This window comes from Equus asinus, chromosome 24, assembly GCF_041296235.1.
Source record: "Equus asinus isolate D_3611 breed Donkey chromosome 24, EquAss-T2T_v2, whole genome shotgun sequence".
Classification (NCBI taxonomy): Eukaryota; Metazoa; Chordata; class Mammalia; order Perissodactyla; family Equidae; genus Equus; species Equus asinus.
This window is the reverse complement of record NC_091813.1, coordinates 3,583,628-3,610,521: the sequence shown is the minus strand read 5'-3', so window position 1 is coordinate 3,610,521 and position 26,894 is coordinate 3,583,628.

Sequence of the window (26,894 nt, the reverse complement as noted above, 5' to 3'; positions counted from 1 at the left end):
CAGAGATAGAACCGAGCATCCTAAAGTTTACATCCAGCAACAAAAGGCCCCAAATAAACAAAGGAATACTGAGGAAAAAGAACAAAGCTCAATGTATCACATTTTCTGATTTGAATATAGAGGACGAAGAACTAGGAATGGAAACGGCACAGGCTGGGATGCAAAACAGACACACAGAACCATGGAACAGAATCAAGAGCCCAGAGGTATACACACACCTATATGGACAGACCATTTTCGACCACGGCGCCAAGAGGAGACAGGGGAGAAAGGAAAGTCTCTACAATAAATGGTGGTGGGAAGACTGCAGAGCCTCACCTAAGACAAGGAGAATAGACCACGGTGTTACACCAGGCACAAACACCAACTCGAAATGGATTAAAGTCTTGAATGTAAGACTGGAAACCATGAGATTTCTGGAAGAAAACGCTGGCAGCTTGCTCTTTGTCATCTGTCTTAGCCTCCTATTTGGAGGAAGCCTTTCTGTCTGGGCAAGGGCAATAAAGGAAACAAGAAACAAGTGGGACTACATCAAACGCAAAAGCTTCTACCCAGCCAAGGAAACCATCGACTCAATGCAAAGACAGTACAACCACTGGGAGAGGATGTTTGAAAACCACACATCAGTGAACGGGTGAATAGCCAAAAGATGCAGTGAACTCATATGGGTCCACAAGAGAAAAAAAAATAAGCCCATTAAAACCTCGGCAGTAGGTGGAAACAGAGATTTCAACCAAGAAGAGATAGAGATGGTCAACAGGTGTATGAAAACATGTTCATCATCATTAAGACTCAGGGCAATTGAAATCCAAACGGCAGCGAGATAGCAGCTCAATGTGGTCAGAATGACTATAGGTAAAAAGTCAGGAAATAAGTGTCAGAGAGGAGCTGCAGAGATGGGAAGACTCCTACAGTGCTGCTGTGAGTGTAAGCTGGTGCAGCCACGACGCAAAGCCCTGTGGAATTGCCTCAAACATGTCTGAATCCATCTACTATATGATCCAGCTATTATTCAGTGGCGTGTTTATCCAAAGACCTTGGAAAAGGTCGTGCACCAATATATGTGCACCCCTGTGTTCATCCTGGCCTTACTCCCGTTATCCAAGACTTGAAAGCCGCCCTGATGCCCATCAAGGCAGAAGGAAGAATAGATAGGGAAGATTGGAGAAGGAAGCTGGGCTTTATGAACACAATGGCATATCACTGAGCCATAACAAAGTAGAGAATCCAGCCATTAGTGAGCAGAAGGATGGCTCCTGAGGGTTTCATTGGAAGTGAAACAACTCGCAGGGAGAAACTCAAATACCGTAGGAGCTCACTTACAAGGAGAAGAGACAAACAAGGACCAACAAACTGGAAAGCTTTGCGCAAAGAAATTAAAGAAGACACAAGGAAACGGAAGTCTATTCCACACTCTTCGAATGGAAGAACAAACACATTTGAAACGTCCGTACTGGATAAAGCAATCTCTGGATTCCACGCAAGCCCCATCGAAGTTTCAGCAATCTTTCCCACAGAAATAGAAGAGAGAATCCTAAAGTTTCTATCCAGCAACAAAGGAGCAGGAACGGCCAAAGGAATCCTGAGGAAAACGAACAAGGCAGCAAGTACCACATTTTCGAATTTCCACATTTAGGACGAACTGCTAGATACCGAAACGGTAAAGGCTGGCCACAAAAAGAGGGACATAGACACAAGGAACAGAATCGAGAGCCCAGAGGTCAACTCCCACATATATGGACAGCCCATTTTAGACCAAGGAGCCAAGAGGAGACAGCGGAGAAAGGAGAGTCTCGACAACAAACGGTGCTGGGAAGACTGCACAGACACATGTAACACAATGAGAGTAGACCATAAGGTTACACCAGCCACACAAACCACCTGGAAATGGATTAAGACCTTGAATGGAAGACTTGAAACCGTACAACTTCTAAGAGAAAACGCAAGTAGTTTGCTATTTGCCATCTTGCTTAGCCAATTATTTGGAAGAAGCGTGTGTGACTGGGCAAGGGCAACAAAGGAAACAAGAAACAAGCGGGAGTCCATTCAATGCAGAAGCTTCTGCCCAGCCAATGACTCCATTGACTCAATGCAAAGACAGCACAACAACTGCGAGTGGATGTTTGCAAACCACACATCGGAGAAGGGGTGATTAGCCAAAATATCCAAAGAACTCATATGTCTCCACAGTAAAAAAACAACGATCCCCATAAAACCTGGGCCAAAGATGGAAACAGCTATTTCTCCCAGGAAGATAAAAGATGGCCAACAGGCTGTATGAAAACATGTTCTTCTTCATTAATTCTTTGGCAATGCAAATACGAACGGCAATGAGACAGCAGCTCACTGTGGTCAGAATGGCTATAGGGATGAAGACAGGGAACAACAAGTCTCGGAGAGGAGGTGGAGAGAAGGGAAGCCTCCTGCACTGCTGGGAGGAGTGTAATCAGGTGCAGCCACTACCCAAAGTGCTGTGGAATTGCCTTAGAATTTTCAGAATCCATCTACCATATGATCCAGCTATTCCTCTGTGGCATATATATCCAAAGAACTTGGAAACACTAATGCTCAGAGATCCATGCACCACTGTGTTCACCACAGCCTTACTCCCAATATCCAAGACTTGGAAGCCTACGTGGTGCCCATGAAGTGACGAATGGAGAAGGCAGACGATCTATAGCCACACAACGGCCAATCTTTGGACTGTATAGATGGGGCCATCTTGGGTGACATGTTCATAAACACCCTCAGAATTCTAAGCTGTCCTTACAACCTCCATGCACACAGTGTTTCAGAGCCATCGCATACCAGTCTGACCACTCCCCATTTCCAGGTAGGATAGTTTTCCTTGTTCTGGATTTCTTGTCGGTTTCTAACTTTCTCCTCGAACTTTGAAAGGTCTACTACATTCCCTCTACACACCAGTCTCTTTCCGTTACGATTATCAAAGATTTTATCTCTTTTGTTTTGTGAATATGGTGAAATGGGTGGACTTTCCCCAGAGAAAGTCATGGACTCCCTCCCAAGTTGAAGTTGCCCAGGCAATCCCCTGATGCACACTTATCGTGTCCTCTCCTAGCAGTCTGACAATTCCACCAGGCAAGTCACATGTTCCCTTCCTTCATCATTTGGGGAAGTGTAGCTGATGCGCTCATAGATTGTAATATTCTCATGGTTCTTTTTCTGGTGCGTATTGCTCAGTTTCCCTCACCATTTCTACTTCTTTATGATCTCTGTGCCCACCAGACCGTGAAATCTGGATTTCCTAACGCTAGTAATCTGATCCAAAACCGTGGTGCTATCCTGTGAAGCTCAGGCTGCCCAAGCGAAAGGAACGTGGGCACTTACCTGCTACATCACAGGTCCACCAATGAATTGGACTTCTGGACCAACTTTTGGCCTGATCTTGGGAGGATGTTAGCCTGCTTCGATTATTCGTGAAGGGAATCAGTAGTAACATGAATGACGGTAACATTTACCTTTGGTTGATGAGTTTAGCACGGAACATATTCTCTTGCTAGTATTCCGCTTCATCTCTTTGCTAAGGTCTACCTTTCTGTAGCATCATTAAGCATTTGGAGGTGATTACTAATCCTTGGCAGTTCTTCTCTAATCTCTTTCAGCCTCCAAAGCTTAGGCCGTAAATCTTCACCCCTCTTTGGAGTTTTGATTTTATGTGAATTGATTGCCGTAACCCAGCATTATAACATCCTATAGCTTTTCACATCTACAATCTCATAGATTTAGACTTCTGTGTAGGTTACATCATCTTCACCACTGTAAGCCTAATTACAGGCCATCACCACACACTTGTGCCTAATCAACTCTTTCTCCCTCAGACCCCCGCATCCATTTCCCTTTGGGAACTACCAATCCCATGTCACGTCCTACCTTTTTGTTGCTCCGTTTTTCCTCTTCTCCTTGTACATGAGATCCTGTGGTATTCAACCTTATCCCTGGGGCTTGCTTCAGTTCCCCTAAGACCCTCAGGAGCCATTCTGGTGGTGACAAATGGCTGGACTGCATCCATTCCTACAGCTGAGAGCTACACCATCGTGTGGCTATAGCCGATCTTCCTTCTCCATTCATCTCTTGATGGTCACCACGGACGCTTCCAAGTCTTGGATATCAGGAGGAAGGCTGTGGTGAACACAGCAGTGCATCGATCTCTGTGCATTAGTGTTTCCATGATGTTTGGATATATACGCCACAGAGGAATAGACGGATCATATAGTAGGTGGATTCTGAAATTTCTGAGGCAATTCCACACCACTTTGCATAGTGGCTGCACCGGTTCACATTCCTACCAGCAGTGCAGGAGGCTTCTTTACTCTCCACCGCCTCTGTGAAACTTATTGTTTCCCGTCTTCATCCTTATAGCCATTCTGACCACTGTGTGTTGCTATCTCATTGCCGTTCGGATTTGCATTGACCAGAGACTTAATGATGATGAACATGTTTTCATACAGCCTGTTGGCTATCTTCCTATCTTCCTGGGAGAAATGTCTGTTTCCATCTTCTGCCCAGGTTCTATTTGGCTCGTTGTTTTTATTCCTGTGAAGACATATGAGTTCATTGGATCTTTTAGCTACTCACCCCTTCTCTGATGTGTGGTTTGCAAACAGCCTGTCGCAGTTGTTGTGCTGTCTTTGCATTGAGTCGATGGAGTCGTTGGCTGCGCAGAAGCTTCTGCATTGGATGGAGTCCCGCTTGTTTTTTGTTTCCTTTGTTGCCTTTGCCCACTGACACATGCTTCTTCCAAATAGGCAGCCAAGCCAGATGGCAAAGAGCAAGCTGCCTGGGTTGTCTCCTAGAAGTTGCATGGTTTCAAGTATTCCATTCAAGGCTTTAATCCATTTCGAGGTCATGTGTATGTCTGGTGTAACATCATGGTCTACTCTCATTGTGTTACCTGTTGGTGTGCAGTCTTCTCAGCACTGTTTCTTGTGGAGACTCTCCTTTCTCCACTTTCTCCGCTAGGCTCACTGTTCGAAAATGCACTGTCAGTAGATGTGTGAGTTGACCTCCAGGCTCTCGTTCTGTTGCATGAGTCTGTGTGCCTGTTTTGGGGGCCAGGCTGTGCTGTTTCCGTACCTAGGGCTTCGTCCTATATGTTGAAATCAGAAAGTGTGAGACTTGCTGCCTTGTTCGTTTTCCTGAGGATTCCTCTGGCTATTCCGGGTCCTTTGTTGCTGGATAGAAACTTTAGGATTCTGTCTTGTATTTCTGTGGGAATGATTGTTGCAACTTTGACTGGGACTGCATGCAATCCAGACACTGCTTTATGCGGTATGGACGTTTGAAGTGTGTTCGTTCTTCCATTGGAAGAGCACGGAATAGCCTTCCGTTCCCTTGTGTCTTCTGTAATATCTTCACCCAAACCTTTGCAAGCTTTCTGTTTCCATAGCTTTATGCTGTTTGGCCACGTTTATTCTTAGACATCTTTTTCTTCCTACGGGCATGCTTTCTTTTTTGAGGTTCAGTTTTTCTATTCTTTGCAACTTTCAATTGGTTTTGTTTTGACAGAAGTTTATGGCTGTGCTCACATCTGCTGGCCATGCTGCTGCATTTCCTGAGGAAGAATGGCGATGTCTATCATCGCTTCCCATCTCCCTCTACACTACCTCAGATGCCTTCCCCAGAATGGCTGGACGAGCGGTGAGGTGGCTCACCCTCAGGATTCCACATCGCTGACCCTGGGCTGCTGAACCAGAATGTGCAGACTTCACCACGGCCCCACTGGCTGGCCATTTTCATGTTCCATTGGGAACCTGCAGTTGAGTAGATTGTGACTTGAATATGCTACTTGAGCCCAACTCTGGCCCTGTGTCGATGAGGCCAGCTTGCTTTTCTGGCCCACTGTGATGTTGGGTGATTTGTCAGAATCGTGTCTCTGCTGTCCAGTCTAGCTTCGTGGACACAGGTTTTCAGAGCCCGCAGGGAGCAGTCTCATAACTCACCCTTCTCATTTAGGCCAGGTTTGACCTTTGCTGCTGTTTTTAGCGTTGTGACTTTCTCTGACTTTCAAACGTTCAAACAGAGTGTGTCTAATGACTGACGTCTTTCACTGTGGATTAGTCAGCTTTGATTTCTGTTGGCCTTCATATTCCGGGATCATTTTTTCTTTTCTACAGTCTAATTGTTATGGTCTTGCTGAGATATCTCCATTCGATTTGCTTATCAGTGCGTTCTCCTTCTTTCCAAGTTAGGAGTTTTGTATGTCTTTAATTACCATAGGTTCTGTAGCCCGAGGTGTGAGTCATTTCGTGATTGTTGGGTGTGGTCTTGGAATTTCCATCAGTCACTTGTAGGAATCTTTGCTATCCCAGCCCAGGTGACACTTAGCCCTGAGAACACATGGTCGTCTTGGTAGGTTTGAGATTCTCAGATCAGAAACTCCAGATTCGAGGTTGTCCGGACAACCACCTTCACGGACATTATGTTTTCGAGAGAAATTAGAGAAATATGATGAATTCCTCCCTCCAGGTAAGTGATTTATCTGTCTTTTTTCTGGATTTGGGAAGTTTCAAACTTGACCCCTGATCATTGAATGCTCCACAAGATGACGTCTGGATACTGGGCTTTTTATTTCTACATGGTTTCCTACTGGATTGATTTTCATTCTGAACTTTGGCAGGTGTATTTTTATTTAAACATAATGGCAATGTGCTAATTTTCAGCAAACCTCATTCCATATGTTGTCAGAACAAGAAATCAATACTGTTTCCATGGCAAGAGGTGGGGGAGAGAATTTCATTGGAGCCCAACTGAGCACTGTAGCCTGGGAAGGCAGCCTTCACACAGGAATGAAGCTCTCTCGAAAAGGGTGCTTTTAAGCACACTTCTACAGCCCTTCAAACCAAAGGACACACCCCAAGTATGACAATCATCCATTCCTTTAAGTCTTCACAGAGATGTCTTGGGACACATTAGCATGTACCCAGTGGGACCCTGTGACGCCAGAGCTATCCAAATGGAGACCTCTCTTCAAAGAATGCTAGGGGCCTAGGAAAGAAGGCCTCAATTGTTCTCTTCAATGTCCTCAAGAGATCATTCTTGACTTGGGATTATGAATAAGGCAGAAGGAAAACGTGGGTCTGATATGCCCCAAGTCCAGCCTCTTGTTTCAAATAAAGTTGCAAGCTTCAATCAGCACGGCCTCCACATCTACTTGAGTAGATAACAATGTTCTCCTCTCAGTGCTTGCCCCTCTAGTATCCCTTCTTCCCAATGATTCCTTTCTTATCCCTTGAATCAGTGCCTCTTTGATCTCTTCAAGTTTCTGTGTGTGGTTTCTGTTTGGAAAAGCTGTTTCTGGATATCTCTCACGTGGGTATCCTAGCCAGGGCAATCCGTGGACTCTAAACTTGCTGCTATCTTGGGTGACACGTTCACCGTGACGTCATAAACACCCTCAGAATTCTAAGTTGTCCTGAAAACCTCCAGGCACACAGTGTTTCAGAGCCATCTCATATCAGTCTGATGACTCCATCTTTCCAGGTAGGATAGTTTTCCTTGTTCTGGATTTCTTGTCAGTTTCTAACTTTCTCGTGGAACTTGAAAGGTATGCTACATTCCCTCTACCCACCGGTTCCTTTCCTTTAAGATTATCCCTTGTTTTATATCTTATCCATTGTGTATATGCCCAATTGGGTGGACTTTCCTCAGAGAACGTCCTGGAGGCCCTCCCAATTGGAAGGTGCCCAGGCAATCCCCTGATGCACAATGATCGTGTGATCTCCTAGCTGTCTAAAAATTCCACTTGGCAGGTCACGTTTTCCTTCCTTCATCATTTGGGGAAGTGTTCCTGATGCCTTCATGGATTGTCATATACTCATGGTTCTTTTTCTGGTGCATATTGTTAAGGTCTCATGACAATTTCTCCTTCTTTATCATCTCTGTGCCCACCATACCTTGAAATTTATATTTCCTAATGCTAGTAATCTGATCTGCACTCCTGATGCTAGCTGGTGAAGCCCATGCCGCCCAAGTGGAACGTAGGAACCTACCTGCTACATCACAGGGCCAGCCCTGAATTGCACTTTTGGACCAACCTTTGACCTGACCTGTGAAGATGTTGGCCTGCTTCGATCATTCGTGAAGGAATCAGTAGTAACATCATGAGCGATAAGTTTTCTGTTGGTTCATGAGTTTAGCACGGAACATGTTCTCTTGGTAGTATTCCTCTTCATCTCTTTGCAAAGGTCTACCTTTCTGTAGCATCATTGAGCATGTTGAGGTGATTACCAATACTTGGAAGTTCATCTTCTCTAACCTCTTTCTGTCTCCAAAGCTTCCGGTTGTAAATCTGCATCTCTTTTGGGAGTTTTGGTTTTATGTGAATTGATTGCCGTAACCCAACATTATAATGACCTATAGCTTTCAGATCTACATCCACATAGATTTAGACTTCAGAGTAGGTTACATCATCTTCACCAACGTAAGCCTAATTACTGTCCCTAACCACACACCTGTGCCTAACCAACACTTTCTCTCTCTGGCCACTGCCCTACTTTCCCTCTGGGATATGCTAATCCATTGTCATGTGATACGTGTTTCTTGGTCCGTTCTTGCTCTTCTCCTTTTACGTGAGATCCTGTGGTATTTGACCATACACCTGGGGCTTGTTTCAGTTCCCCTAAAACCGTCAGGAGCCATTCTGGTGATCACAAATGGCTGGCCTGAATCCGTTCCTATAGCTGAGTGCTATGCCTTTGTGTGGCTATAGCCCATCTTCCTTCTCCATTCATCCCTTGATGGGCACCAGGCAGGCTTCCAAGTCTTGGATATCGGGAATAAGGCCAGGGTAAATAGAGGTGTGCACCGATCTCTATGTATGAGTGTTTCCAAGTTCTTTGGATAAACACACCACAGAGGAATAGCTGGATCATATGGCCGATGTATTCTGAAATGTCTAAGGCAACTCCACACCCTTTTATGTCGTGGCTGGACCTGTTTACACTCCCTCCAGCAGTGAAGGAGGCTTCTCTTCTCTCCACCTCCTCTCCGAAACTTATTTCCTGTCTTCATCGTTATAGCCATTCTGACCGCCTTGAGCTGCTATCTCATTGCCTTTCAGATTTGCACTGACCAGAGACTTAATGATGATTAACATGTTTTCATACAGCCTGTTGGCCATCTTTCTATCTTCCTGGGAGAAATGTCTGTTTCCAGCTTTTGCCCAGATTTTAATGGGGCTTGTTTTTTTTTTTTTTCCTTGTGGAGCCGTATGAGTTTATTGGCTCTTTTGGCTATTCACCCCTTCACCAATGTGTGGTTTGCAAACATCCTCTCCCAGTTGTTTTGCTGTCTTTGCATTGAATCAATGATTTCCTTGGCTATGCAGAAGCTTTTGTGTCTGATGTAGTCCCATTTGTTTCTTGTTTCCTTTATTGCCCTTTCCCAGACAGATATGCTTCTTCCAAATATGAGGCTAAGAAAAATGACAAAGAGCACCCTACCTATGTTTTCTTCCAGAAGTCTCATGGTGTCCAGTATTACATTCTAGACTTTAATCCATTTCGAGTTGGCGTTTGTGCCTGGTGTAACACCATGGTCTACTCTCCTTGTCTTACATGAGATTCTGCACTCTTCACCACACCGTTCATTGTAGAGACTTTCCTTTCTCCACTGTCTCCTCTTGGCGCCGTGATCGAAAATGGGCTGTCCGTATATGTGTCCCTATACCTCTGGGCTCTTGATTCTGTTCCATGGTTCTGTTTCTCTGTTTTGCATCCCAGCCTGCGCTGTTTCCATTTCAATTTCTTCATCCTATATGTTGAAATCAGAAAGTGTGATACATTGAGCTTTGTTCTTTTTCCTCAGGATTCCTTTGGCTATTCGGGGTCTTTTGTTGCTGGATGTGAACTTTAGGATGCTCACTTCTATCTCTGTGAGAAATATTGCTGCAATTTTAACTGGGATTGCATGGAATCAAGAGATTTCTCTATGCGGTGTGGACATTTCAAGTGTGTTAATTCTTCCATTTCAAGAGCATGGAATATCCTTCAGCTTCCTTGTGTCTTCTCCCATTTCTTTCTGCAAAGGTTTGCTAGTTTTCTGTTTACAGAGCTTTCACCTATTGGGGTGAGGTTATTCCTAGGTATCTTATTCTTCTTACTGGCATCCTTTTTCTTTTTTATTGAGGTTCAATTTTCCTATTCTTTGCAACTTTTAATTTGTTTCCTTTTGAAAGAGATTTATCACTGTTCTCACATCTGCAGGAAATGCTCCCGTATTTGCTGAGGAAGAGTGGCTCTGTCTAATGTCGTTTCTCATCTGCCTCTACATTACCTCCCACTCCCGCCCAAGAATTACTGTACCAGTGATGAGGAGGTTTACCCCCAGGATTCTACCCTGTCAACTACTGGCTGCCAACTCAGAGTGCGGAGACTTCCCCAATTCTTTACTGACCAGCCCCATTCATGTTCCCTCAGCAACCTGCTTTTGAGTGGAATGTGACTTAAATAGGCTACTTCAGCCCAACTCTGGCACTGAGTAGATGTAGCCAGTTTGTATTTTCGGTCAACTGCGATGTCAGAGAATTTGTCATAATTATGTCTCTGCTCCCCCAGCAAGCTTCATGGGCACAGGGTTTCAAAGGACGTTTGGAGGAGTCTCATACCCACCCTTTCCAGGTAGCCCAGGTTTTACCTCGCTGCAGATTTTTGGTTTGTGACACTTTCTGACATTCAAAAGTTCAAGCAGAGTCTGTCTAAAGTCTGACACCTTTCGCTGTGGATTATTCAGGTGTTATTTGTGTTTGCCTTCCTTCTTTTGAGCCCGTTTTGTTTTTCCATAGCATAATCACCGTGGTCTTTCTCAGATTTCCCCCTTTGGTATGCTTGTGAGCCAGTTCTCCTTCATCCCAAGGTATCAATTTTCTATTGCTTTAACCACCCTATGTTCTATAGGCCTACGTGTGAGTGCTTTTCATTGTTGGGTGTTGTCTTTGAATTTACATTGGTCACTTGTAGCAATCTTTACCATGCTAGCCTTGGTCAAAATGAGCACTGTGAACACGTGTTCATCTTGGTTGTTCTGACGTTCTGACATCTTAAACTCCAAATTCTAGTTTGTCATGTTAACCTTCTTCATGAACATAATGTACCCGAGACAAATTAGACAGATGTGATGAATTCCGTTCCAGGTAAGATACTTTTCTGTCTCATTTCTGGATTTGGGAAGTTTCAATCTTGACCCCCGATCCTTGAACGTTCCACTAGATTACTTCTAGATACTGGCTTACTGTATTTCTATAAGGTGTGTTATTTGTTTGATTTACAACCTCATGTTTATTTTTCTATAAAGATAATGGCAATGTTCTAATTTTCAGACAACCTCCTTTCACATGGTGTCAATACACGTCATCAGTAATCATTCTACTCCAAGAGATGGGGCAGAGTATTTCTTTGGAGCCAAACTGAGCACACTAGCCTGGTAGGGCATCCCTCACAAAGCAATGAAGCCCTCTGGAAAAGGGTGATTCTCAGCACACTTCTGGAGCCCTGCCAAACAATGCGACATACCTGGAGCATGACGGGGTTCTAGTCCTTCAAGTGTTCAAAGAGACGTATTGTGACACATTAGCATGTACCCAGTGGGCCTCCATAATGCCAGAGCTATGGAAAGTGGGACTTCTCTTCAATGAGTGCTAGGGGCATAGGAAGGGAAGCATCGATCCTTCTCTACAATGTCCTCAGGAGATCATTCTTGATTTGGGATTATGATTAAGGCAGAAGGACAACGTGGGTCTGATAAGACCCAAGTCCAGCCTCTGGTTTCAAATCAAGTTGCAAGCTTCAATCAGCACGGCCTCCACATCTACTTGAGTAGATCACAATGTTCTCCACTCAGTGCTTGTCTCTCTGTTATTTATTGCTTCTCCACAACGACTTATTTCTTATCCCTTTAATCAGCGGCAATTCTAACTCTTCAAGTTTCAGTGCTGGTTTCTGTTTTTAAATTCTTTTCTGGGTATCTCTCACTTGAGTATCATAGCCTAGGACAATCCTCGGACTATAAAGATGAGGCCATCTTGGGTGACATGTTCACTGTGATGTCATAAACACCCTCACACTTCTCAGTTGTCCCGGCATCTTCCATGCACACAGTATTTCAGAGCCATCTGATACCAGTCTGATAGTTTTCCATTTCCTGGATTTCTTGTCTGTTTATAACTTTATCTTTGGACTTTTAAATGTCTACTACATTCTCTCTAGACACTGAATTCTTTACTTTAAGTTTATCCTTGGTTTTATCTGTCACATTTTGTGGATATGGCCAAATATGTAGACTTTCCCCATAAAAAGTCCACGAGTCCCTCCCAAGTTGAAGTTGCCCAGCCAATCCTCTAATGTTCAATGATTGTGTCATCTTGTGCAGTCCGACAATTCCACCTATGCAAGTCACATCACTTCCTCCATTCTGTATTTGAGAAGTCTACCAGATGCGTCATAGATTGTAATATTTTTATGTTGTTTTCCTGGTGCATATCTATAAGGTCTGCTCACAATTTGCACTTATGTATGATCTCTGCCCGCACCAGACCATGAAATCTATCTCTCCTGATGTTACTAATCTGATCAGCACCCGTGATGCGAATCCATGAGTCCCAGGCCACAGTCTAGGAACGTGGGCTCTTACACACCAGAACACATGACTGGCCCTGAATTTTACTTTTGGGCCAATCTTTTGCCTGAAATTGGGAACAAGCTTGCCTGCTGTGATTATTCGTGAAGGTAATGAGTAGTAACCTCACAGAAGGTAACATTTTCCCTTGGTTCATGAGTTTAGCACGGAACATGTTGTCTTTGTAGTATTCTTCTTAATATATTTGCAATGGTCTACCTTTCTGTAGCATCATTAAGCATTTGGAGGAGATTCACAATCCTTGAAAGTGTATCTTCTCTAATCTCTTTCAGCCTCAAAAGCTTTATGCCGTAAATCTGCACAGCTTTTTGGATTTTTTCTTTCCCTCTGGGAACCACCAATCCAAAGTGAAGGCTGCCGTGAAAGCTAAAATGCTCTGTTTGGCCCCAATGAAATTCTCTCCCCTTATCTGTTGTCATAGAAGAGTATTGATTATGTGGTTTGCCACCGTATGTGAGAAAGTTGGCTGAACATTAGAACATTACACTTATATTCAACGAAAAATAAACATGCCAGAGCTGAGGATGTAAACCAAACAACTAGCAAACCCTACGGAAATAAAGTAAACCAGTATCAGACGTAATCTACTGGAACAATGAAGGATCCGAAGTCAAGGTCTAGCCTACCCAAATTCAGAAAAAAAGACATAAAAATATCTTACCTGGAGAGAGGAATTAATCAGATTTGTCTAATTTGTCTCAGAAACATTATGTCCATTAGTTCGTTGCCAGGACAAAGTAGAATTTGGGTTTCTGATCTCAAAATGTCAAACCAACCAAGATGACCTCGTGTTCTCAGTGCTCAGTTGGACCTAGGCTAGGATAGCCAAGATTCCTTCAAGTGAACGATGGAAATTCAAGGACAAAACCCAACAATCACGAAAGCACTCACATCAGCCTAGAGAACATATGGTTATTAAAGAAATACAAAATTCCTAACTTGGATTGAAGGAGAACACACTGATGAGTATATCTATGGGAGACAGCTGTGAAAGACCATGAGGATTGATGTGGATTAAGGCTGCCCACACTCTAAAGCCCAAGGTTAGCTGGTGAACATGCAGAACTATATGACCCATTGAATTTCTTTTGGTATGAATTAGATTTGCCCCAGTGAGAGAAGCCCAGGCCATGCTCACCTACATGCCTATCTATGGGGCCAGTTTCGTATCTAGTGTTATGTGACCACACAATATCCAGAACCCATCTGAACTGAAATCATTTAATGACTTTTTACATCATCTTTTCTTTTTCCAGGAAAAATAAGTCACGTACCCATGCCTGATAAAATTAGTCCTTAACCTCAACTCGGGCAGCAGCAGGAGCTGTGACTGCCCATGGGTCCTTTCCCAATGCAGCAGCAGCAGCAGCTCTTCACTGCCCATGGGTCCTGTCCCCATGCCTGAAGCTCTTCACGGCCCATAGGTCCTGTCCCTATGCTATCCTGTACCACTCTCTAAATAAAAGAGCACCACTGACAGACCTTGAGGGTCCAAGAAATCTTATTTTCAACTCTTGAGCTTGCCGACCCCACATCATATCTCGTGGCCCATATGGGGAACGTGCTTCATTGGTTTGTGAGCTCGAATTCTGGTAAGTGCCCTTTCCTTCCTTGTGCCTCTCTCTTTTTCGAGGATGGATCTAAATTCACTTCTCCATCAGGAACTGTCTTGAATAGCTGCATGAATTCATGTTTGCTGCCCATGGCTACTCTATGGTGCAAATCTGGCATTCAGCTTGAAGAGAATCAGTACCTTAAGTCTAAGAGTGATGTAGAATGAATTAATCCATTCCTTCCTGACCCTATCTCTAATACATAAATTTTACGTGGGAAAGGGTCAGCCATTTAAGTCATTAGGATGGTTGGCAATCTCCAAGACTCTCGTGGTAGTTTTCTATTTCTAAAGCTGGATTGGGATACCTCCCATGCACTTGACCATCTGAACTGTGTGAATGTCCCAATCGGGACTTCAGTTCAGGGAAAGTACCAAAGTCTAACCTTTGTCTGAGTATTGGAAACCCTTCTTTGGAGAATGGCTCCAACAGGCAATTGGGTAGAATGACCCCAGCGTGGCGGAAACTTCTTCACTATTTCTCTCCATCATGTTCTCTCTTAAACTTCTCCTTTTGTCTTGGGGACCACTCACCAGGCACCTATTACTTCCAGGCAGAATAGGAAAGATGTTCACCAGGCACCTGTTACTGCCAGGCATAGCAGGGAAGGTATCCAAGGGATGCAATTCTGGGGGACACCCCCATCACCCCTTGCTATAGGCACCCCACAGTAGGAACAACAGGTAGGATGCTTCCCTAGGTTCAGGGGGGATTTTCAGGGTAATGGACCTGTCTCTTTCATCTTTCTTAGAGTTACAATGGCCATTTTCGTCTCCTTTTGAGCTTTGCAACCGGGAAACAAAGAAATCTTTCAACAGTCAAGTCCTCCAACACTGGGAGCCCAAACTTTGGCTTTCTGGGCCTGATCACCCCGACGACCGCCAAGTAGGGTGCCCTCTGTTGGCGGTTGACTCATTGAGTATTTTAGTCACCTACTGAGTTGGCTATGAGGGTAGCAGACCTGTGATTTATTCTGTGAACTGTCATGCTCGGGTAGTGTGCCTCAGCATGGGAACTGTTGTGTGACTTTTATCATGATAACCCTCTGGGAACGGCCATGAGAGTGAGGTCTGGTGTCTTCTTTTAATTTCTTTGTTTTGCTCATCATGTCCTCTGTTGTCACCAAGTCGAGCTTAAGTTCAGGCTGGACTTGACCAGAACCTGGACATTCTGTAAAATTGAAAATCTTGAAAATATTTTGCAAGGGACTTAACTCTCAACCCGGCTACTGGGAGCCCCAGCCTCCAGCATGTTCCAGGCCTTTGTAGGCACTGCACCCTTGTCCAGTTCACTGTCAGTCCGACACTGGCTTTACTGCCATGGGGAATGACGTAAGCATCCCAAGAGACTCACCACTTAGGGTCATTCTAACTAATTAGAAACACTTTCAATTGTATGGGTATGCCCCAGAAACTTCATCTGGGAGAAAATTTGTGATGTATCTCTGTGCCTTTCTGGTGCAGTTGGACAGGTAGATCAACCTAGAACGTCCTTCAAGTTTCAGTCCAGTTTCTGAGAAATCAAGAGCAACTGTCCTTACAAAATCCTTGCAAGACTGGAAAGACAGCTCTAGAGGCAGTTCAGATTCCACCTACTTCCTTTATCATGAAAAGGATTCTCATTCCCCCTCTGAAGGAACTACTATGTAACCCATCACTCATTATTAAGACTGAAAAAAAAAAGGAAGGGAAAGGATAAATGGTCATAAGTGCGCCCTTGCAAAAAGTGTAGCATCTCGAGGGTCTTCTCCATAACTATTAGTAAAAAGGCTCAAAAGAAAGTGTGGATTCATAACTGGTGAGCTTTATATTATTGTACCTGATTCACTGGAGTAGTTTTTAAAACAATGGTTGTACAGTCTCTGTCTATGTGTGTCTATGTGTACATTATACGTGTGATATTTTTACCCCTGGATGGTCTGGCCAAAATTAAGATCTCTGTTTAGTTGGCTTAAAGAAAGTGCCTACATAAATTCTAAATGTAGTAGAAATTAACTCAGTGCCTTGCAAAGTTAACGTGATGTGAATTAACCTTTGGTAAATGAAAGCTTGTTAAAGTTTGTTGGTTTGATTGAAAATTATCTTCTTGTCAGAGTTGTCGGTATTTGCATAGAATGCAGGCATTCAGCCTGGGTTATCTAGTCATATAAGCTCACTTTCTTAAATTTGTCAGTAAAATAATAGCTTTAAATGATGACCCGTTTTGTCTAATTCCTCATGAGGTTTCCATAGGAAATCTGAACATAGTTGTTGGAAACAAATGGTTTAAATACATAAAACTTATAAAGGTGAGTACAATAACTTTTATGGTCAGTATACTTGTTGAAACAAAACAGCTTCAAAATTTTTCTGTGTAACAATCTTGACTTTTGCAAAGTTAAGTTAAATGATAAAAAGATGAATATGCAGGTCATTTTTGGATAGGATGACACACTGAATCATTATTAATAAACATATCTAAGTTATCTACTTTGGGCTTCTTCTTGAAGAGGCTAAAAGCGTGTGGGTGTATCAAAAAGCATGCCTGTGTTTTATTGTAAAGCTACATGTTTCCAAAGTTATGAAGTGTGTAGAATGCTGATATAAAAGACAATTCATAATTGCTTACTTTTTTGTGTTTAATAGATCTGTTAAGGCTTAAAAGTTCTAATTAACTTATGGAATTAAAGCTACAGGAAATTAATAAGGAAAAGAGCTCTGTATTCAGGGAAGTTAAAGTGTATGCTTTCAGTAAAAAAGGTATAAAGAATGGAAATATTTTTGTTTGATGGGTGAAGAAAGATAAATTTGTCCTAATGTACTAGAAAGGAAAAAAAGAGTTGACACATTCTGAAAATGAAAAAGAAAGTTGTAGAAGGTTTGGGAAGTAGAAATTCTGAAAAGAGTTTTATGCCTACTCAAGTAGACTAAAGTAAGTTCAATTAAGTGAATGAGTTTGAATGTTCAAAATAAGTAGGTGCAGAAATTGAAATTTGGTTTTCTCTAAAAGGATACTTTTTCTTGAACTTTGGATCTGCTCTTGATAAAGACGTTATAAAAGCTGTTCCTTTGAGTAAGTCTACCTAAGAGAGAAATGTCTTTTGTGAAAATAATGACTGAGGTCACTCTTAAGATTTTTGACTCTTTCTGTCATCACTTTGAATAGATACCTGAGCATTGTTTCACAGTGAGTGTTGTTTCCTATTTGAAGAAGCATTTTAAAAACTTTGGATATGTTTTGACAAGCTTCTCCCTCAAAAATATTCAAATGCTTAATGAAGTCTTTCTTTTGACCTGGTGGACAGAAGAGAAATTACTCTGAGGATTTTCAGAAGGCCCCTGAGACTTCTCAAAGAAATTTGCTCTCTGTTCCTGTAAGGAGGAAAACATTAAACTAATTAGGCTTATTTTTTCTATTAAATTACATGGGAAACTGTGAAACAAGTGATGATAGATATTCTTAGGTGGTATTAGATGGGTAAATGTTATTAATATAGATGTCTTAAAATTATATAGCATTCCTAAGCTTCTTATCTTTCCTGGTTATCAGTCATAAGTCCACTTATTATCTGGAAGGGTCATATGTCACAGAAGCATCCAAGTTTCTTTGTCAATTGCCCTTTTGTGTCCTTTGTCCATTTGCAGATAATTGTTGTTTTTCTCTGATGCTTTTTTCTTTTGCAAATATGTTTCATCTTCCGAGATATTCCGGGAAAGGATTCTGACACAGACGATCTAAACTACAGGTTTCTGATAAACTTTCAGATTGTAAAACTGAGCTGAGCAAGAAACTACAGAATTCTAACAGAAACTAAGCTCCTCGGTCTGCTAAGGACAGATTTAGCTCAAGAATTGATTATACAGGACTGTGTGAACTGATGAGGACGATTATAATTTTTTAGGACTTCTGTTTGAAATATTGTTGAGTTTTGATGTGTTGTTTTGTTTTCTCATAATGAAGGAAATCTTTTTCTCTTTTCTCTTATGCTAACTTTGACTTACAGCAATTTGGTGAAATTATACCGTTATGATCAAAACTGAGACATTTATCTTTTTCTCCCTGCCTTATCCCTAAGGAATTGTCAAACTCTTTGTTACTGAGTATGGTCATTTCGTGGCAACATTTGCATAAGTTCCACAAGAATCTGTTCTCCTTATAGCAGGTCACGTTGGTTATATTACAAAGGCTTTTACTGGAATGTCATATTTGAAACATACAGGGTCAGATAAGACAAGACAGCATTTCAGGAACAAAGATTGGACTTTCTGGAATACAGCCACTTGGAAACATGGGCATGGTACCTTGTTTACAGAGATTCTGGCAATCTTACCTGTTAAGTAAGGAAGCGTGCTTATCTGGCAGGTGCAAGTAACCTCCGAATACTTTGGGGGACCTGAAAGAGAACTCCACTCAAATCTGTAAGTACTGCAGGCAAAATCTGATGGCAAATCCTTGACTTGGCTTTTCTGGCCTCTAGAGGCCTTCACAGTTCAATCCGAGATTCCTCATAAAAATTTCCAGCAAAGCATACTTTAAAAAGCCTGTATAAACAATTGCTATTCTTGTAGCTGTTATGTAAATAATTGGAGGAAGTTGTATTGAAACTACACTTTACTTGCAAACCTGTTAATCCTGATTTGGCTATCTTTTGTAAAAATGAGGGTGATTTAAGAGAGAAAAAATTATGTTTCTGTAGAAGCTATAGTAGGCATTCATGGATATTAGATTCTAGCTCTTTTCATCCACAAGATTCATCTATTACTAATCGTAATGTCTCCTTGTGCTCATCTATGTCTGACACCTGCGAGTTCCCTGGCCACAAGCAAACATTTTCCTTTAAAACTACTCCCCAAATACTAACTAGATTTGCCTTGTCACAGGTGGATCAGAAACAACAAGTTCCAAAGGTAAAGTCCCCAACTTATCGATACACACAGGTTGGACCATATGAAATTTGGGATGAATGTATTTGGTTCACTCCTACTAGTGGTCAACTCAGTAAAATTTCACTCTTTGTTGGGAACAAACCAATCACACGTGATACATGGCCTAATAACAGCCGACCTATGGGAAAAATTCGCTGTTACATGTGTTTTCTTATATCATAGTCTTATAAAAGTACTGATTGGCTTGGGACTGACTGGGATAGACAGCCCAGCACACTTTGGTTAGTCTCTAATGGTGCTCAGTGGCTATGCGGCTGCAATTTATGGCCTTTGCTGCCACCTAAGTGGATTGCATGATGCACAGTAGGCTTTGTCTGGATGCAGGGTAGAACTACATTTACTACATCTCCGTCTGCTATCCTACCCAACCTGCAGCAGCGCTGAACAGGTCTGTCTTCCACTGGTATGACCATCTTTCTGCAATTTTTCTTCCCCAATTAGGAATTGAAAGTGTCGTCTTGCACATGGAAGTCCTAAACAAATTTACTATGAAGGCATTAAATGATGCACAACATAGCATTTCTCTGCTCAATTTAGAAGCATCCCAAATGTGTAAGGCAGTCCTCCAAATCCAAATGACACTGGATGTCTTGACAGCAGCACAAGGGGGCACCTATGCCATTATAAAAACTGAATGTTGTGTCTATATTCCTGACTACCGTCAAAATATTTCTGGCTTTCTATCCCAACCACCAAATTAAATCCGTATCTTATCAACCCTAACTCTAAACGATTGGTTGAACTCCAAGTCAGGACCAGGTTTCTGCACTACTTCAATACGTTATACATTGGGTTAAACATATTGCTTGTATTTCTTATTATAGTTTGTTGTCTGTTTCATTGTCTGTCTTCCGCATGTGAAAAAAGTTTCACCTCCTGGACCACCTCTCGTCAAATGATTCTCTCGTCTCCAGAGGCTCTGTATACCTTGTCAGCCTTGAACTCCACAGGTGAAGGCTTCCAGTCCACTGAAAATCCTACCTGTACCTATGACCCCATTTAGGGACAGCTCTGCAACCTTGTACAGCCATAAGTAGTTACAGAAGACTGACCATCGTCCATATCCCCAAACCTCTCCAGTCCAAATGGGTTCAGGGGGTGTTTATGATATGGATTAAGGCTGCCCCAGCTAGGGAAGCCCAAGGTGATCTGGCCTACATGCCAAACTATATGAGCTGGTGGAATTAGGGCTGACTCAGGGAGAGAAGCTCAGGGCATCCTCACCTACATGCTGATCTACAGGGCCAGATCCGTATCTAAAGTTATATGACTGCACAATAAGCAGACCCCATCTACACTGAAATCATTTAAAGACATTTTACCACATCATTTCTTTTTCCAGTAAAAATAAATCATGTACCCATGACTTATAAAACTAGCCCTAACCCTCAACTCAGGGAAGCAGCAGGAGCTTTGACTGCTCATAGGTCCCATCCCCAGAGAGCAGCAGCAACTCTTCACTACCCATGGGTACTGTCCCATGCTATCCCATACTATTCTCTAAATAAAAGAGCACCAGTGCCAGACCTTCAATATCCGAGAAATCTTTCATTCGAGTCTTCAGCTCGCTGAGCCCATATCAACAATTATGACATGGAAAACAAAAAACCGTCCCAGAAAATGGAAGGCACACAGAAATCACACCTGAATAATCCACAATGAAAGGTGTCCGTTTTGGACATTCCCTGAACGTTCGAAAGACAGAGAAAGTCACAAACCCAAAAACTGTAGCAAATGTCAAACCTAGGCTAACTGGTAAGGGTGAGTTATGAGACTGTTAAAATCTGGCTCTTAAAACCTGTGTCAATGAAGTTTGCCGTGATAGCAGAGACACAATTCTGAGAAATCCTCTGACATCACAGTGGAGAAGAAAAGCAAAATGGCCTCGTCTACACAGTGCAAGATTTGTCCCAAATAGCACATTCAACTCACATTCCACATCAAATGCAGGTTTCCAATGGAACATGAAAGGTGCTGGCCAGTAGTGCTGTGGTGAAGTCCGCAAGTTCTGGGTTGGCACCCAGGGCAGACCGTGCAGAATCCTTGAGGTGAACCTCCTCACCGATGGTCCACATATTCTGGGGCAGGCGTCCAAGGTAGTGTAGAGGCAGATGGGAAGCAACGTCAGACAGTGTTATTCTTGCCCAGCTAATACAACAGCATCACCACCAGATGTGAGCACAGCCATAAACATCTGCCAAAACAAAAGCAATGAAAAGTTTCAAAGAATAGAAAAACTGAACCTCTGGGAAAAACATGCAAGTAAGAAGAATAAGATTTCTAGGAATAAGCTTAGACAAACAGGTGCAAGCTATGGAAACCGAAAACTAGCAACGCTTTAGGGAAAGAAATTCCAGAAAACACAAGGAAACAGAAGGGTATTCCGTGCTCTAGGAATGTAAGATCTGAAACACTTGAAACGTCCGTAATGGATAAAGCAATCTCTGAGTTGCATGCAATCCCAGTCAAATTTTCAGCAATCTTTCCCACAGAAACAGAAGAGAAAATCCTAAAGTCTCTATCCAGCAACAAGGGACCCGGAATACCCAAAGGATTTCTGAGGAGAACAAACAAAGGAGGACGTTTCACGCTTTGATTTCAACATGTAGGACGAAGCACTTGGTACCGAACCACCACAGCCTGGCCCCCAAAACAGGCACAAACCCCAATGGAACAGAATGGAGAACACAAGGGTCAACTCACACATATATGGACAGCACATTTGCAATGAGGAAGGCAAGAGGAGACAGTGGAGAAAGGAGAGTCTCTAAAATAAATGGTGCTGGGAAGACTGCACAGCCACATGTAACACAATAAGAGTAGATCATGATGTTACACCAGGCACACACACCATCTCGAAATGGATTAAAGCCTTCACAGAAGTCTTGAAACAGTGAAACTTCTAGGAGAAAACACAGGCAGCTTGCTCTTTGCCATCTGGGGTAGCCGCCTATTTGGAAGAAGCATGTGTGACTGGGCAAGGGCAACAAAGAAAAGAAGAAAGAAGCAGGACTCCATCCAACGTAGAAGCTTCTGTCCAGCCGGGGAAACCATCCACTCAATGCAAAGACAGCACAAGAACAGGGAGAGGATGTTTCAAACCACACATCTGAGAAGGGCTGAATAGCCAAAAGACCCAATGACCACACACGTCTCCACAAGAGAAAAAACAACAAGCCCATTAAAACCTGGGCAGAAGATGGAAACAGAGATTTACCCCAAGAAGACAGAAAGGTGGCCAACAGCTGTATGAACACATGTTCAACACTATTAAGTATAAGGCCAACGCAAATCCTCACGGCAATGAGATGACAGCTCCCTGTGTTCAGAATGGCTATAAGGAACAAAACAGGAAACAACAAGTGTCAGAGAGAAGGTGGAGAGAAGGGAAGAGTCCTGCACCTCTGGTGGGAGTGCAAACCGGTGAGGGGACTAGGCATAGCCATGTGACATTGCCTCAGAAATTTCCAAATACATCTACCATATGATCCAGCGATTCCTCTCCAGCGTGTTTATCCAAAGAACTGTGAAACACTAATGCACACAGATCCGTGCCCCACTGTGTTCACCACAGCCTTACTCCCGATATCCAAGACTTGGAAGCCGCCCTGGTGCCCATCAAAGGACCAATGGAGAAGGAAGTTGGGCTATATCCACCCAAAGGCAAAACACTCAGCTGTAAGAAAGAGTGCAGTCCAGCGATTTGTGACAGCAGAATCACTCCTGAGGGTGGGAGGGGAACTGAAACAAGCCCAAGGGAGAAATCAAATACCATCGCATCTCACTTACAAGCAGAAGATTAAAATAAGGACCAACAAACAGGTAGAAAGTGATATGGGATTGGTGGTTCCCAGAGGGAACGGGTGGCAGTGGACGGTGGGAGAAAGAGTTGATTAGGCACAAGTGTGGGGTGTGGGCCTGTAATTAGGCTTACTGTGGGGAATAAGATGTAGCATACACAGAAGTCTAAATCTATGAGGATGTAAATCTGAAAGCTATAGGATTTTCTAATGCTAGGTTATGGAAATCAATTCACCTAAAATCAAAACTCCATAAAGGCAAGCAGGTTTAAGGGATAAAGTTTGCAGGCTGAAAGAGTTTAGAGATTATGAACTTCAAAGGATTGATAATCACCTCTAAATGCTTAATGATGCAACATAAAGGTAGACCATTGCAAAGAGATGAAGAGGACACTACCAACAGAACATGACCCGTGCTAAACTCCTGAGCCAACTGAAAATGCTGCTGTCCACGGTGTTACTGCTAATTACCTTTACGAATAATCAATGCAGACCAACATCTTCCCAAGTTCAAGCCAAAGGTTGGTCCAAAAGTCCAATTCAGGGCCAGCCCTCTGGTGTAGTGGGTAAGTGTCCGTATTCCACTTGGGCGGCCTGGGACTGGCAGGCTGGCATCTCAGGTGCAGATCCGATTAGGAGCATTAGGAAATATAGATTTCAAGGTATGGTGACGACAGAGATCATGAAGAAGTAGAAATTGTGAGGATACCTTATGAATACACACCAGGAAATGAACCATGAGAATATTACAATCTATGAAGACATCAGGTACACTTCCCCAAATGATGAAGGAAGGAAAACATCTGACCTGCCAAGGTGGAAACACCAGACTGCTATGAGTTGACATGATCATTGCTCATCAGAGGATTGCTTGGGTAACTTCAGCTTCACAGGGACTCCAGGACTTTCTGTGGGGAAAGTCCACACATTTGGCCACATCCACAAAAGATAAGAGATAAATCCCAGGACTATCTTAAAGGAAAGAAACCACTGTCTAGAAGGAATGTAGTAGATCTTTCAAGGTTTGAGGAGAAAGTTGGAAACCGACAAGAAGTCCAGAAAAAGGAAAACTATCACACCTGGAAAGGGGGAGTCGTCAGACTGGTATGAGATGGCTCTGAAACACTGTGTGCATGGAGGTTGTCAGGACAACTTAGAATTCTGAGTGTGTTTATGACATCACGGTGACCATGTCACCAAAGTTGGCCATAGGTTTCCAGCTCTAGGATTGGCCTGGGCTAGGATATTCAAGTGAGAGGTACACAGAAACAGCTTTTCCAAACACAAACCGGGCACAGAAACTTGAAGACATCAAAGAGACGCTAATTCAAGGGATGAGAAAGGAATCATTGGGAAGAAGAGACAATAGAGGGTCAAGTACTCAGAGGATAACATTGTCATCTACGGAAGTCTGGGGAGGCCATGCTGATTCAAGCTGGAAATGTGTTCTGAAAAACGAGGCCGGACCCGGGGCTTATCAGACCTACGTTGTCCTTCTGCTTTACCCATAATACAAAGTCAAGACTGATCAATTGAGGACATTGAAGAGAAGAATTGAGGCCTCCTTTCCTAGGCCCCTAGCATTCTTGAAGAGAATTCTCACTTTCCACAGCTCTCAAGTCATGGGGGCCCACTGGGTAATGCCAATATGTCACAAGAGAGCTCATTGATGCCTTGAAGGAATGGACCCCTGCCATGCATGGGTATGTCTCTTGGTTTGGAAGGGCTCTAGAAGTGTGCTGAAAAGTACCCTTTTGCAGAGGGCTTCCATCCTTTGTGAAGGCTGGCCTCCCAGGTTACAGGGCTCAGTGGGATCAGTGAGATTCTCTCCCCATATCTCTTACCGTAGAAGGAGTATTGATAATGTGTTTCAAAACCACACGTAGAGAGGATGGCAGAAAATTAGAACATTACCATTATACTTAAAGAAAAATAAACATGCCACAGCTGAGGATGTAAATCAAACAAATAACAAACCCTGTAGAAATAAAGTAAGCCAGTATCTAGACGTAATCTAGTGGAAAGTTCAAGGATCAGTGGTCAAGCTCGAAACTTCCCAAATCCAGAAAAGGGACAGAAGGTCTCTCACCTGCAGAGAGAAATTCATCAGATTCATCTAATTTGTGTCGAAACCATTGGGCCCGTGAAGGTGGTTACCAGGATAACCTTGAACCTGGAGTTTATCATCTCACAATGTCAAACGAACCAAGATGACCACGTGTAGTCAGTGCTCAGTTGGACCTAGGCTGGGATAGCAAAGATACCCTCAAGTGAACGATGAAAATTCCAGGACAACACCCAACAATCACGAAAGGACTCACACCTTGGCCTACAGAACATATGGTGATTAAAGAAATACAAAATTCCTAAAATGGAGTGAAGGAGAACGCACTGATAAGCATGTCAAAGCACAAGCCCATAAAGAACATGATGATTAGAACATTGAAAAGCAAACAGGGTCCCATAAAATGGAAGGCCAACAGAAATCACATCTCAATAATCCACAGTGAAAGATGTCAGTCTTTAGACAGCCTCTGCTTGAACGATTGAAAGTCCAGGAAAGTCACGACCCCAAAAACTGCAGGGAAGGTCTAACCTGGCCTAACTGGGAAGGGTGAGTTATGAGACTGCTCCACGCGTGCTCTGAAACCCTGTGTCCACCAAGCTAGACTGGACAGAGGAGACACGATTCTGAAAAATCCTCCGACATCACAGTGGGCCACAGAAACAACCTGGCCTCATTTACACAGGGCCAGAGTTGGGTTCAAGTAGCATATTCAAGTCACATTCCACTCAACCGCAGGTTGCCAATGGAGCACGAAAGGGTCCAGACAGTGGGCCAGCGGTGAAGTCCACGTGTTCTGGGTTGGCAGGCCAGGGTCGGCCACGTGGAATCCTGGGGGTGAGCCTCCTCAACGCTCGTCCAGCCATTCTGGGTCAGGCGTGCGAGGTAGTGTAGAGGCAGATGGGAAGCGATGTTAGACAGTGCCACTCTTCCTCAGCAAAGAGAGCAGCACAGCCAGCAGATTTGAGCACAGCCATAAACTTCTGCCAAACAAAACCAATTAAAAGTTGCAAAGAATAGAAAAGCTGAACCTCAAAAAAAACCCATGCCAGTGAGAAGAAAATGATATCTGCGAATAACCTTGGACAAACAGGAGAAAGTGATGGAAACCAAAAACTAGCAAAGTTTTGGGGAAAGAAATTCCACAAGACACAAGGAAACGCAAGGCTATTCCGTGCCCTTGGAATGGAACAACGGACACACTTGAAACGTCCATACGGCATAAAGCTGACAAATAAAAATGGGAAGCAATTGGATATATTGGACTACATGAGGAAGCCATTTGGTGTAAACCTAATTCGGCCTGATTTTGTTTTTTCCAAAAGGGCCTGACTATGGCTATTTAGCATGCATTGCATATCTGCTTAGACATTTCCTATGGCCCTTGAGATAAAGGTGCAACTTCCCCCCACATTAGCATTTCTTTAGGGAGAAGCATTTCTCCCTAGGCTAGGAACTGATTGCTGCACTCACCTTTGACCACCCAGCTCACCTGTGACCAGTCAGCTGGTGACAACAGACTGCCACCCTACTGTGTTCACTGAGACAGAAGACCTACCTGCTATTTCCATCAATCGCTGTGCCAACAGAGCAGTCTCGCAACTATTGTAAATGGGACATTTCAATCCTATGTGAAACATCCTCTATGAGGGGAATACAACCAGTCTGTGCACCCCACTTCTATGATGCTCTTTCTTCCTTTGGGTAGAAAGGCCCTGGGTTATAATCCTCAGATTGAAGCTCAGAATAAGCTCACCCAAAGTTTCATTTACAGATTGGTTACAGATTACTTTTGTCAACAAAGCAATGTCTGGATTCCATGCAGTCCCAGTCAAAGTTG